A 12,500-nucleotide genomic window follows, 5' to 3' on the forward strand; every position below is an offset into this window, starting at 1 on the left:
CGCTGCAGAGACCAAGGGCGCAATGACTTGGCACCGCGGATGCCGGGACTCCGGCACTTCCCGTGGCACTGATGGTTGGTTCCAAAGACAAAAGGCCGTGCAAGGCCACCGCACCGCGGATGATTTTGCTCGTGCTGGCGCCTTTGTGTGGCCAAAGAACATGCGCGAATGCTCCTGTCGGAAGGGTTGGTGTCCTGGCCCCGTCGGGTGTCACGAATGCTCGGTTGCGAAGACCATGGGACCAAAGCCATGGCACGTCGGATGATGGCTCCAGCTGGCGCCCCGGCACTTTCTGTGGCATTGATGCTCGGTTTCAAAGACAAACGTGCGCAGGGCCAGGGGACCGCGGATGACTGCTCGTGCTGGCCTCGTTGGGCGGCATTGATGGTCGGTTGCAAAGAAAATGCGCGATTGCTCGTGTCGGGGACTGGCAAGCCAAGGCCAAGCGAGCCATGGCAACGCGGATGATGGCTCCAGCTGGCGCCCCGGCACTTTCTGTGGCATTGATGCTCGGTTTCAAAGACAAACGTGCGCAGGGCCAGGGGACCGCGGATGACTGCTCGTGCTGGCCCCGTTGGGCGGCATTGATGGTCGGTTGCAAAGAAAATGCGCGATTGCTCCTGTCGGGGCCTGGCAAGCCAAGGCCAAGCGAGCCATGGCAACGCGGATGATGGCTCCAGCTGGCGCCCCGGCACTTTCTGTGGCATTGATGCTCGGTTTCAAAGACAAACGTGCGCAGGGCCAGGGGACCGCGGATGACTGCTCGTGCTGGCCCCGTTGGGCGGCATTGATGGTGTGTTGCAGAGAGCATGTGCGATTGCAAGTGTCGGCCGGGTTTGGGTTCCCTTGGGCTTTCGGGCGCCTTGGACGCAGTCTTGCGAAGACCATGGGCACAAGGCCCCGTCCTGGCCCCTTGTTCGATTCGCTCTCGTCTTGCGCTTGCTTCCAAGGTCCTCCATGACCTTCCCCATGGCCTTGCTAGATCCCCCCCATGACGCATGACCTCTGTCCGTTGATTGGTTTTGAGTGCACACCATGCCCGGCTTGGCACCGTGTTGTCGCGTGAGTGGCATTTGGATCGTGCATGGTGGTGGGCTACCTGCCAATGCGCACAAGCCTTGCACACTAGCCTTGCGCACGAGCCTTGCACAAAAGCCTTGGACACAAGCCTTGCGCACAAGCCATGCATACAAGCCTTGCTCACAAGCCTTGGGCACTGGCCCATCGCACTAGCCTTGCACACAAGCCTTGCGAACTAGCCTTGGGCACGAGCCTTGCGCACTAGCCTTGGGCACTAGCCTTGCACACAACCCTTGGGCACTAGCCTTGCGCACCAGCCTTGCCCACAAGCCTTGCACAGCAGCCTTGCACACTAGCCTTGCATACAAGCCTTGCACACTAGCCTTGCACCCAGGCCTTGCTCACTAGCCTTGGGCACTAGCCTTGCGCACTAGCCTTGGGCACTAGCCTTGCACACAGACCTTGGGCACGCAGGCCTTGCACGCTAGGCATGCTTGGGCAAGCAGCTCCCGCAACAAGTCGGCGGGTGTAGGCATGGTTGGGCGCAGATCCCGCATCGTCTCGTCGCGTCTGGGCGCAAACCCGTCGCGTCTCGTTGCGTCTTCAGAAGTCGTCGCTAACAGCACCTTTGGTTGCCACTGGTGGTTAGGCGGGTTGGTTGCGCAAACCCTATAGGAGGGTGGCATGCTGCGGGGCGCTGGAATGCGCAGGTTTAGGGCGTTTTTGCCCGGATAGGCACTGGAATGTGCTGGTTTTGGGCGTTTTTGCCTGGACAGGCTAAGGAATGGGCATGCTTTGGGCGTTTTTGCCCGGATAGGCACTGGAATGGGCTGGTTTTGGGCGTTTTTGCCTGGATAGGCTAAGGAATGGGGCATGCTTTGGGCGTTTTTGCCCGGGCAGGCACTGGAATGCCTGGCCTTGGCTGGGCATTGCTGGGTTGGGCTCCCTTGGCCTTTCAGGCGCCTTGGATGCTGTCTTGTGAAGACCATGGGCACAAGGCCATGGCATATAGTGAGGAATGGACCACGGTTGCCAAGGTTGCGCAAGTTTTGGGCATTTTTTGCCCGGATATGCCCAAGTATGCCCCGATAGGCCCGTTACGCCCCGGTATGAACGCGTATGCCCGGATAGACTCGGTATGCCTTGGGATACATGCGAATGCCCCGATAGGCTTGGTACGCCCCGATATGCGCACGTGTGCCCCAGTAGGGCTCGGTATGCCCCGGTATGTACGCGTGTGCCCTGATAGGCCCGGTATGCCCCGATATGCACACGTGTGCCCCAATAGGGGTCGGTATGCCCCGGTAGGTACGCGTGTGCCCCGTAGTGCACGTTTCGCAGAACTCCCCGCATGTCCCGCCCCTATATGTAATACTTACTTACTTACTTACTTTCTTTCTTGCTTGCTTGCAATGGTTGGGAGTGCCCGGCATGCCCCGCTGCAGAGACCAAGGGCGCAATGACTTGGCACCGCGGATGCCGGGACTCCGGCACTTCCCGTGGCACTGATGGTTGGTTCCAAAGACAAAAGGCCGTGCAAGGCCACCGCACCGCTGATGATTCTGCTCGTGCTGGCGCCGTTGTGTGGCCAAAGAACATGCGCGAATGCTCGTGTCGGAAGGGTTGGTGTCCTGGCCCCGTCGGGTGTCACGAATGCTCGGTTGCGAAGACCATGGGACCAAAGCCATGGCACGTCGGATGATGGCTCCAGCTGGAGCCCGGGCACTTTCTGTGGCATTGATGCTCGGTTTCAAAGACAAACGTGCGCAGGGCCAGGGGACCGCGGATGACTGCTCGTGCTGGCCTCGTTGGGCGGCATTGATGGTCGGTTGCAAAGAAAATGCGCGATTGCTCGTGTCGGGGACTGGCAAGCCAAGGCCAAGCGAGCCATGGCAACGCGGATGATGGCTCCAGCTGGCGCCCCGGCACTTTCTGTGGCATTGATGCTCGGTTTCAAAGACAAACGTGCGCAGGGCCAGGGGTCCGCGGATGACTGCTCGTGCTGGCCTCGTTGGGCAGCATTGATGGTCGGTTGCAAAGAAAATGCGCGATTGCTCCTGTCGGGGACTGGCAAGCCAAGGCCAAGCGAGCCATGGCAACGCGGATGATGGCTCCAGCTGGCGCCCCGGCACTTTCTGTGGCATTGATGCTCGGTTTCAAAGACAAACGTGCGCAGGACCAGGGGACCGCGGATGACTGCTCGTGCTGGCCTCGTTGGGCGGCATTGATGGTCGGTTGCAAAGAAAATGGGCGATTGCTCGTGTCGGGGACTGGCAAGCCAAGGCCAAGCGAGCCATGGCAACGCGGATGATGGCTCCAGCTGGCGCCCCGGCACTTTCTGTGGCATTGATGCTCGGTTTCAAAGACAAACGTGCGCAGGGCCAGGGGACCGCGGATGACTGCTCGTGCTGGCCCCGTTGGGCAGCATTGATGGTGTTTTGCTGAGAGCATGTGCGATTGCAAGTGTCGGCCGGGTTTGGGTTCCCTTGGGCTTTCGGGCGCCTTGGACGCAGTCTTGCGAAGACCATGGGCACAAGGCCCCGTCCTGGCCCCTTGTTCGATTCGCTCTCGTCTTGCGCTTGCTTCCAAGGTCCTCCATGACCTTCCCCATGGCCTTGCTAGATCCCCCCCATGACGCATGACCTCTGTCCGTTGATTGGTTTTGAGTGCACACCATGCCCGGCTTGGCACCGTGTTGTCGCGTGAGTGGCATTTGGATCGTGCATGGTGGTGGGCTACCTGCCAATGCGCACAAGCCTTGCACACTAGCCTTGCGCACGAGCCTTGCACAAAAGCCTTGGACACAAGCCTTGCGCACAAGCCATGCATACAAGCCTTGCTCACAAGCCTTGGGCACTGGCCCATCGCACTAGCCTTGCACACAAGCCTTGCGAACTAGCCTTGGGCACGAGCCTTGCGCACTAGCCTTGGGCACTAGCCTTGCACACAACCCTTGGGCACTAGCCTTGCGCACCAGCCTTGCCCACAAGCCTTGCACAGCAGCCTTGCACACTAGCCTTGCATACAAGCCTTGCACACTAGCCTTGCACCCAGGCCTTGCTCACTAGCCTTGGGCACTAGCCTTGCGGACTAGCCTTGGGCACTAGCCTTGCACACAGACCTTGGGCACGCAGGCCTTGCACGCTAGGCATGCTTGGGCAAGCAGCTCCCGCAACAAGTCGGCGGGTGTAGGCATGGTTGGGCGCAGATCCCGCATCGTCTCGTCGCGTCTGGGCGCAAACCCGTCGCGTCTCGTTGCGTCTTCAGAAGTCGTCGCTAACAGCACCTTTGGTTGCCACTGGTGGTTAGGCGGGTTGGTTGCGCAAACCCTATAGGAGGGTGGCATGCTGCGGGGCGCTGGAATGCGCAGGTTTAGGGCGTTTTTGCCCGGATAGGCACTGGAATGTGCTGGTTTTGGGCGTTTTTGCCTGGACAGGCTAAGGAATGGGCATGCTTTGGGCGTTTTTGCCCGGATAGGCACTGGAATGGGCTGGTTTTGGGCGTTTTTGCCTGGATAGGCTAAGGAATGGGGCATGCTTTGGGCGTTTTTGCCCGGGCAGGCACTGGAATGCCTGGCCTTGGCTGGGCATTGCTGGGTTGGGCTCCCTTGGCCTTTCAGGCGCCTTGGATGCTGTCTTGTGAAGACCATGGGCACAAGGCCATGGCATATAGTGAGGAATGGACCACGGTTGCCAAGGTTGCGCAAGTTTTGGGCATTTTTTGCCCGGATATGCCCAAGTATGCCCCGATAGGCCCGTTACGCCCCGGTATGAACGCGTATGCCCGGATAGACTCGGTATGCCTTGGGATACATGCGAATGCCCCGATAGGCTTGGTACGCCCCGATATGCGCACGTGTGCCCCAGTAGGGCTCGGTATGCCCCGGTATGTACGCGTGTGCCCTGATAGGCCCGGTATGCCCCGATATGCACACGTGTGCCCCAATAGGGGTCTGTATGCCCCGGTAGGTACGCGTGTGCCCCGTAGTGCACGTTTCGCAGAACTCCCCGCATGTCCCGCCCCTATATGTAATACTTACTTACTTACTTAGTTTCTTTCTTGCTTGCTTGCAATGGTTGGGAGTGCCCGGCATGCCCCGCTGCAGAGACCAAGGGCGCAATGACTTGGCACCGCGGATGCCGGGACTCCGGCACTTCCCGTGGCACTGATGGTTGGTTCCAAAGACAAAAGGCCGTGCAAGGCCACCGCACCGCTGATGATTTTGCTCGTGCTGGCGCCGTTGTGTGGCCAAAGAACATGCGCGAATGCTCGTGTCGGAAGGGTTGGTGTCCTGGCCCCGTCGGGTGTCACGAATGCTCGGTTGCGAAGACCATGGGACCAAAGCCATGGCACGTCGGATGATGGCTCCAGCTGGAGCCCGGGCACTTTCTGTGGCATTGATGCTCGGTTTCAAAGACAAACGTGCGCAGGGCCAGGGGACCGCGGATGACTGCTCGTGCTGGCCTCGTTGGGCGGCATTGATGGTCGGTTGCAAAGAAAATGCGCGATTGCTCGTGTCGGGGACTGGCAAGCCAAGGCCAAGCGAGCCATGGCAACGCGGATGATGGCTCCAGCTGGCGCCCCGGCACTTTCTGTGGCATTGATGCTCGGTTTCAAAGACAAACGTGCGCAGGGCCAGGGGACCGCGGATGACTGCTCGTGCTGGCCCCGTTGGGCGGCATTGATGGTCGGTTGCAAAGAAAATGCGCGATTGCTCCTGTCGGGGCCTGGCAAGCCAAGGCCAAGCGAGCCATGGCAACGCGGATGATGGCTCCAGCTGGCGCCCCGGCACTTTCTGTGGCATTGATGCTCGGTTTCAAAGACAAACGTGCGCAGGGCCAGGGGACCGCGGATGACTGCTCGTGCTGGCCCCGTTGGGCGGCATTGATGGTGTGTTGCAGAGAGCATGTGCGATTGCAAGTGTCGGCCGGGTTTGGGTTCCCTTGGGCTTTCGGGCGCCTTGGACGCAGTCTTGCGAAGACCATGGGCACAAGGCCCCGTCCTGGCCCCTTGTTCGATTCGCTCTCGTCTTGCGCTTGCTTCCAAGGTCCTCCATGACCTTCCCCATGGCCTTGCTAGATCCCCCCCATGACGCATGACCTCTGTCCGTTGATTGGTTTTGAGTGCACACCATGCCCGGCTTGGCACCGTGTTGTCGCGTGAGTGGCATTTGGATCGTGCATGGTGGTGGGCTACCTGCCAATGCGCACAAGCCTTGCACACTAGCCTTGCGCACGAGCCTTGCACAAAAGCCTTGGACACAAGCCTTGCGCACAAGCCATGCATACAAGCCTTGCTCACAAGCCTTGGGCACTGGCCCATCGCACTAGCCTTGCACACAAGCCTTGCGAACTAGCCTTGGGCACGAGCCTTGCGCACTAGCCTTGGGCACTAGCCTTGCACACAACCCTTGGGCACTAGCCTTGCGCACCAGCCTTGCCCACAAGCCTTGCACAGCAGCCTTGCACACTAGCCTTGCATACAAGCCTTGCACACTAGCCTTGCACCCAGGCCTTGCTCACTAGCCTTGGGCACTAGCCTTGCGCACTAGCCTTGGGCACTAGCCTTGCACACAGACCTTGGGCACGCAGGCCTTGCACGCTAGGCATGCTTGGGCAAGCAGCTCCCGCAACAAGTCGGCGGGTGTAGGCATGGTTGGGCGCAGATCCCGCATCGTCTCGTCGCGTCTGGGCGCAAACCCGTCGCGTCTCGTTGCGTCTTCAGAAGTCGTCGCTAACAGCACCTTTGGTTGCCACTGGTGGTTAGGCGGGTTGGTTGCGCAAACCCTATAGGAGGGTGGCATGCTGCGGGGCGCTGGAATGCGCAGGTTTAGGGCGTTTTTGCCCGGATAGGCACTGGAATGTGCTGGTTTTGGGCGTTTTTGCCTGGACAGGCTAAGGAATGGGCATGCTTTGGGCGTTTTTGCCCGGATAGGCACTGGAATGGGCTGGTTTTGGGCGTTTTTGCCTGGATAGGCTAAGGAATGGGGCATGCTTTGGGCGTTTTTGCCCGGGCAGGCACTGGAATGCCTGGCCTTGGCTGGGCATTGCTGGGTTGGGCTCCCTTGGCCTTTCAGGCGCCTTGGATGCTGTCTTGTGAAGACCATGGGCACAAGGCCATGGCATATAGTGAGGAATGGACCACGGTTGCCAAGGTTGCGCAAGTTTTGGGCATTTTTTGCCCGGATATGCCCAAGTATGCCCCGATAGGCCCGTTACGCCCCGGTATGAACGCGTATGCCCGGATAGACTCGGTATGCCTTGGGATACATGCGAATGCCCCGATAGGCTTGGTACGCCCCGATATGCGCACGTGTGCCCCAGTAGGGCTCGGTATGCCCCGGTATGTACGCGTGTGCCCTGATAGGCCCGGTATGCCCCGATATGCACACGTGTGCCCCAATAGGGGTCTGTATGCCCCGGTAGGTACGCGTGTGCCCCGTAGTGCACGTTTCGCAGAACTCCCCGCATGTCCCGCCCCTATATGTAATACTTACTTACTTACTTACTTTCTTTCTTGCTTGCTTGCAATGGTTGGGAGTGCCCGGCATGCCCCGCTGCAGAGACCAAGGGCGCAATGACTTGGCACCGCGGATGCCGGGACTCCGGCACTTCCCGTGGCACTGATGGTTGGTTCCAAAGACAAAAGGCCGTGCAAGGCCACCGCACCGCTGATGATTTTGCTCGTGCTGGCGCCGTTGTGTGGCCAAAGAACATGCGCGAATGCTCCTGTCGGAAGGGTTGGTGTCCTGGCCCCGTCGGGTGTCACGAATGCTCGGTTGCGAAGACCATGGGACCAAAGCCATGGCACGTCGGATGATGGCTCCAGCTGGCGCCCCGGCACTTTCTGTGGCATTGATGCTCGGTTTCAAAGACAAACATGCGCAGGGCCAGGGGACCGCGGATGACTGCTCGTGCTGGCCTCGTTGGGCAGCATTGATGGTCGGTTGCAAAGAAAATGCGCGATTGCTCCTGTCGGGGACTGGCAAGCCAAGGCCAAGCGAGCCATGGCAACGCGGATGATGGCTCCAGCTGGCGCCCCGGCACTTTCTGTGGCATTGATGCTCGGTTTCAAAGACAAACGTGCGCAGGGCCAGGGGACCGCGGATGACTGCTCGTGCTGGCCCCGTTGGGCGGCATTGATGGTCGGTTGCAAAGAAAATGCGCGATTGCTCCTGTCGGGGCCTGGCAAGCCAAGGCCAAGCGAGCCATGGCAACGCGGATGATGGCTCCAGCTGGCGCCCCGGCACTTTCTGTGGCATTGATGCTCGGTTTCAAAGACAAACGTGCGCAGGGCCAGGGGACCGCGGATGACTGCTCGTGCTGGCCCCGTTGGGCAGCATTGATGGTCGGTTGCAAAGAAAATGCGCGATTGCTCCTGTCGGGGCCTGGCAAGCCAAGGCCAAGCGAGCCATGGCAACGCGGATGATGGCTCCAGCTGGCGCCCCGGCACTTTCTGTGGCATTGATGCTCGGTTTCAAAGACAAACGTGCGCAGGGCCAGGGGACCGCGGATGACTGCTCGTGCTGGCCCCGTTGGGCGGCATTGATGGTGTGTTGCAGAGAGCATGTGCGATTGCAAGTGTCGGCCGGGTTTGGGTTCCCTTGGGCTTTCGGGCGCCTTGGACGCAGTCTTGCGAAGACCATGGGCACAAGGCCCCGTCCTGGCCCCTTGTTCGATTCGCTCTCGTCTTGCGCTTGCTTCCAAGGTCCTCCATGACCTTCCCCATGGCCTTGCTAGATCCCCCCCATGACGCATGACCTCTGTCCGTTGATTGGTTTTGAGTGCACACCATGCCCGGCTTGGCACCGTGTTGTCGCGTGAGTGGCATTTGGATCGTGCATGGTGGTGGGCTACCTGCCAATGCGCACAAGCCTTGCACACTAGCCTTGCGCACGAGCCTTGCACAAAAGCCTTGGACACAAGCCTTGCGCACAAGCCATGCATACAAGCCTTGCTCACAAGCCTTGGGCACTGGCCCATCGCACTAGCCTTGCACACAAGCCTTGCGAACTAGCCTTGGGCACGAGCCTTGCGCACTAGCCTTGGGCACTAGCCTTGCACACAACCCTTGGGCACTAGCCTTGCGCACCAGCCTTGCCCACAAGCCTTGCACAGCAGCCTTGCACACTAGCCTTGCATACAAGCCTTGCACACTAGCCTTGCACCCAGGCCTTGCTCACTAGCCTTGGGCACTAGCCTTGCGCACTAGCCTTGGGCACTAGCCTTGCACACAGACCTTGGGCACGCAGGCCTTGCACGCTAGGCATGCTTGGGCAAGCAGCTCCCGCAACAAGTCGGCGGGTGTAGGCATGGTTGGGCGCAGATCCCGCATCGTCTCGTCGCGTCTGGGCGCAAACCCGTCGCGTCTCGTTGCGTCTTCAGAAGTCGTCGCTAACAGCACCTTTGGTTGCCACTGGTGGTTAGGCGGGTTGGTTGCGCAAACCCTATAGGAGGGTGGCATGCTGCGGGGCGCTGGAATGCGCAGGTTTAGGGCGTTTTTGCCCGGATAGGCACTGGAATGTGCTGGTTTTGGGCGTTTTTGCCTGGACAGGCTAAGGAATGGGCATGCTTTGGGCGTTTTTGCCCGGATAGGCACTGGAATGGGCTGGTTTTGGGCGTTTTTGCCTGGATAGGCTAAGGAATGGGGCATGCTTTGGGCGTTTTTGCCCGGGCAGGCACTGGAATGCCTGGCCTTGGCTGGGCATTGCTGGGTTGGGCTCCCTTGGCCTTTCAGGCGCCTTGGATGCTGTCTTGTGAAGACCATGGGCACAAGGCCATGGCATATAGTGAGGAATGGACCACGGTTGCCAAGGTTGCGCAAGTTTTGGGCATTTTTTGCCCGGATATGCCCAAGTATGCCCCGATAGGCCCGTTACGCCCCGGTATGAACGCGTATGCCCGGATAGACTCGGTATGCCTTGGGATACATGCGAATGCCCCGATAGGCTTGGTACGCCCCGATATGCGCACGTGTGCCCCAGTAGGGCTCGGTATGCCCCGGTATGTACGCGTGTGCCCTGATAGGCCCGGTATGCCCCGATATGCACACGTGTGCCCCAATAGGGGTCGGTATGCCCCGGTAGGTACGCGTGTGCCCCGTAGTGCACGTTTCGCAGAACTCCCCGCATGTCCCGCCCCTATATGTAATACTTACTTACTTACTTACTTTCTTTCTTGCTTGCTTGCAATGGTTGGGAGTGCCCGGCATGCCCCGCTGCAGAGACCAAGGGCGCAATGACTTGGCACCGCGGATGCCGGGACTCCGGCACTTCCCGTGGCACTGATGGTTGGTTCCAAAGACAAAAGGCCGTGCAAGGCCACCGCACCGCTGATGATTTTGCTCGTGCTGGCGTCGTTGTGTGGCCAAAGAACATGCGCGAATGCTCGTGTCGGAAGGGTTGGTGTCCTGGCCCCGTCGGGTGTCACGAATGCTCGGTTGCGAAGACCATGGGACCAAAGCCATGGCACGTCGGATGATGGCTCCAGCTGGCGCCCGGGCACTTTCTGTGGCATTGATGCTCGGTTTCAAAGACAAACGTGCGCAGGGCCAGGGGACCGCGGATGACTGCTTGTGCTGGCCTCGTTGGGCGGCATTGATGGTCGGTTGCAAAGAAAATGCGCGATTGCTCGTGTCGGGGACTGGCAAGCCAAGGCCAAGCGAGCCATGGCAACGCGGATGATGGCTCCAGCTGGCGCCCCGGCACTTTCTGTGGCATTGATGCTCGGTTTCAAAGACAAACGTGCGCAGGGCCAGGGGACCGCGGATGACTGCTCGTGCTGGCCTCGTTGGGCAGCATTGATGGTCGGTTGCAAAGAAAATGCGCGATTGCTCCTGTCGGGGACTGGCAAGCCAAGGCCAAGCGAGCCATGGCAACGCGGATTATGGCTCCAGCTGGCGCCCCGGCACTTTCTGTGGCATTGATGCTCGGTTTCAAAGACAAACGTGCGCAGGGCCAGGGGACCGCGGATGACTGCTCGTGCTGGCCTCGTTGGGCGGCATTGATGGTCGGTTGCAAAGAAAATGCGCGATTGCTCGTGTCGGGGACTGGCAAGCCAAGGCCAAGCGAGCCATGGCAACGCGGATGATGGCTCCAGCTGGCGCCCCGGCACTTTCTGTGGCATTGATGCTCGGTTTCAAAGACAAACGTGCGCAGGACCAGGGGACCGCGGATGACTGCTCGTGCTGGCCTCGTTGGGCGGCATTGATGGTCGGTTGCAAAGAAAATGCGCGATTGCTCGTGTCGGGGACTGGCAAGCCAAGGCCAAGCGAGCCATGGCAACGCGGATGATGGCTCCAGCTGGCGCCCCAGCACTTTCTGTGGCATTGATGCTCGGTTTCAAAGACAAACGTGCGCAGGGCCAGGGGACCGCGGATGACTGCTCGTGCTGGCCCCGTTGGGCGGCATTGATGGTGTGTTGCAGAGAGCATGTGCGATTGCAAGTGTCGGCCGGGTTTGGGTTCCCTTGGGCTTTCGGGCGCCTTGGACGCAGTCTTGCGAAGACCATGGGCACAAGGCCCCGTCCTGGCCCCTTGTTCGATTCGCTCTCGTCTTGCGCTTGCTTCCAAGGTCCTCCATGACCTTCCCCATGGCCTTGCTAGATCCCCCCCATGACGCATGACCTCTGTCCGTTGATTGGTTTTGAGTGCACACCATGCCCGGCTTGGCACCGTGTTGTCGCTTGAGTGGCATTTGGATCGTGCATGGTGGTGGGCTACCTGCCAATGCGCACAAGCCTTGCACACTAGCCTTGCGCACGAGCCTTGCACAAAAGCCTTGGACACAAGCCTTGCGCACAAGCCATGCACACAAGCCTTGCACACAAGCCATGCATACAAGCCTTGCTCACAAGCCTTGGGCACTGGCCCATCGCACTAGCCTTGCACACAAGCCTTGCGCACTAGCCTTGGGCACGAGCCTTGCGCACTACCCTTGGGCACTAGCCTTGCACACAACCCTTGGGCACTAGCCTTGCGCACCAGCCTTGCCCACAAGCCTTGCACACCAGCCTTGCACACTAGCCTTGCGTACAAGCCTTGCACACTAGCCTTGCACACAGGCCTTGCTCACTAGCCTTGGGCACTAGCCTTGCGCACTAGCCTTGGGCACTAGCCTTGCACACAGACCTTGGGCACTAGCCTTGCGCACTAGCCTTGCCCACGAGCCTTGCACACTAGCCTTGCACGCAGGCCTCGCAAGCTAGGCATGCTTGGGCGAGCAGCTCCCGCAGCAAGTCGGCGGGTGTAGGCATGGCTGGGCGCAGATCCCGCACGTCCCGTCGCGTCTGGGCGCAAACCCGTCGCGTCTCGTTGCGTCTTCAGAAGTCGTCGCTAACAGCACCTTTGGTTGCCACTGGTGGTTAGGCGGGTTGGTTGCGCAAACCCTATAGGAGGGTGGTATGCTGCGGGGCGCTGGAATGCGCAGGTTTAGGGCGTTTTTGCCCGGATAGGCACTGGAATGTGCTGGTTTTGGGCGTTTT

Source organism: Tasmannia lanceolata, unplaced genomic scaffold, assembly GCF_043159265.1.
Source record: "Tasmannia lanceolata isolate RefF3 unplaced genomic scaffold, GAP_Taslan_0.1 ptg000101l, whole genome shotgun sequence".
In the NCBI taxonomy this organism is placed as follows: domain Eukaryota; kingdom Viridiplantae; phylum Streptophyta; class Magnoliopsida; order Canellales; family Winteraceae; genus Tasmannia; species Tasmannia lanceolata.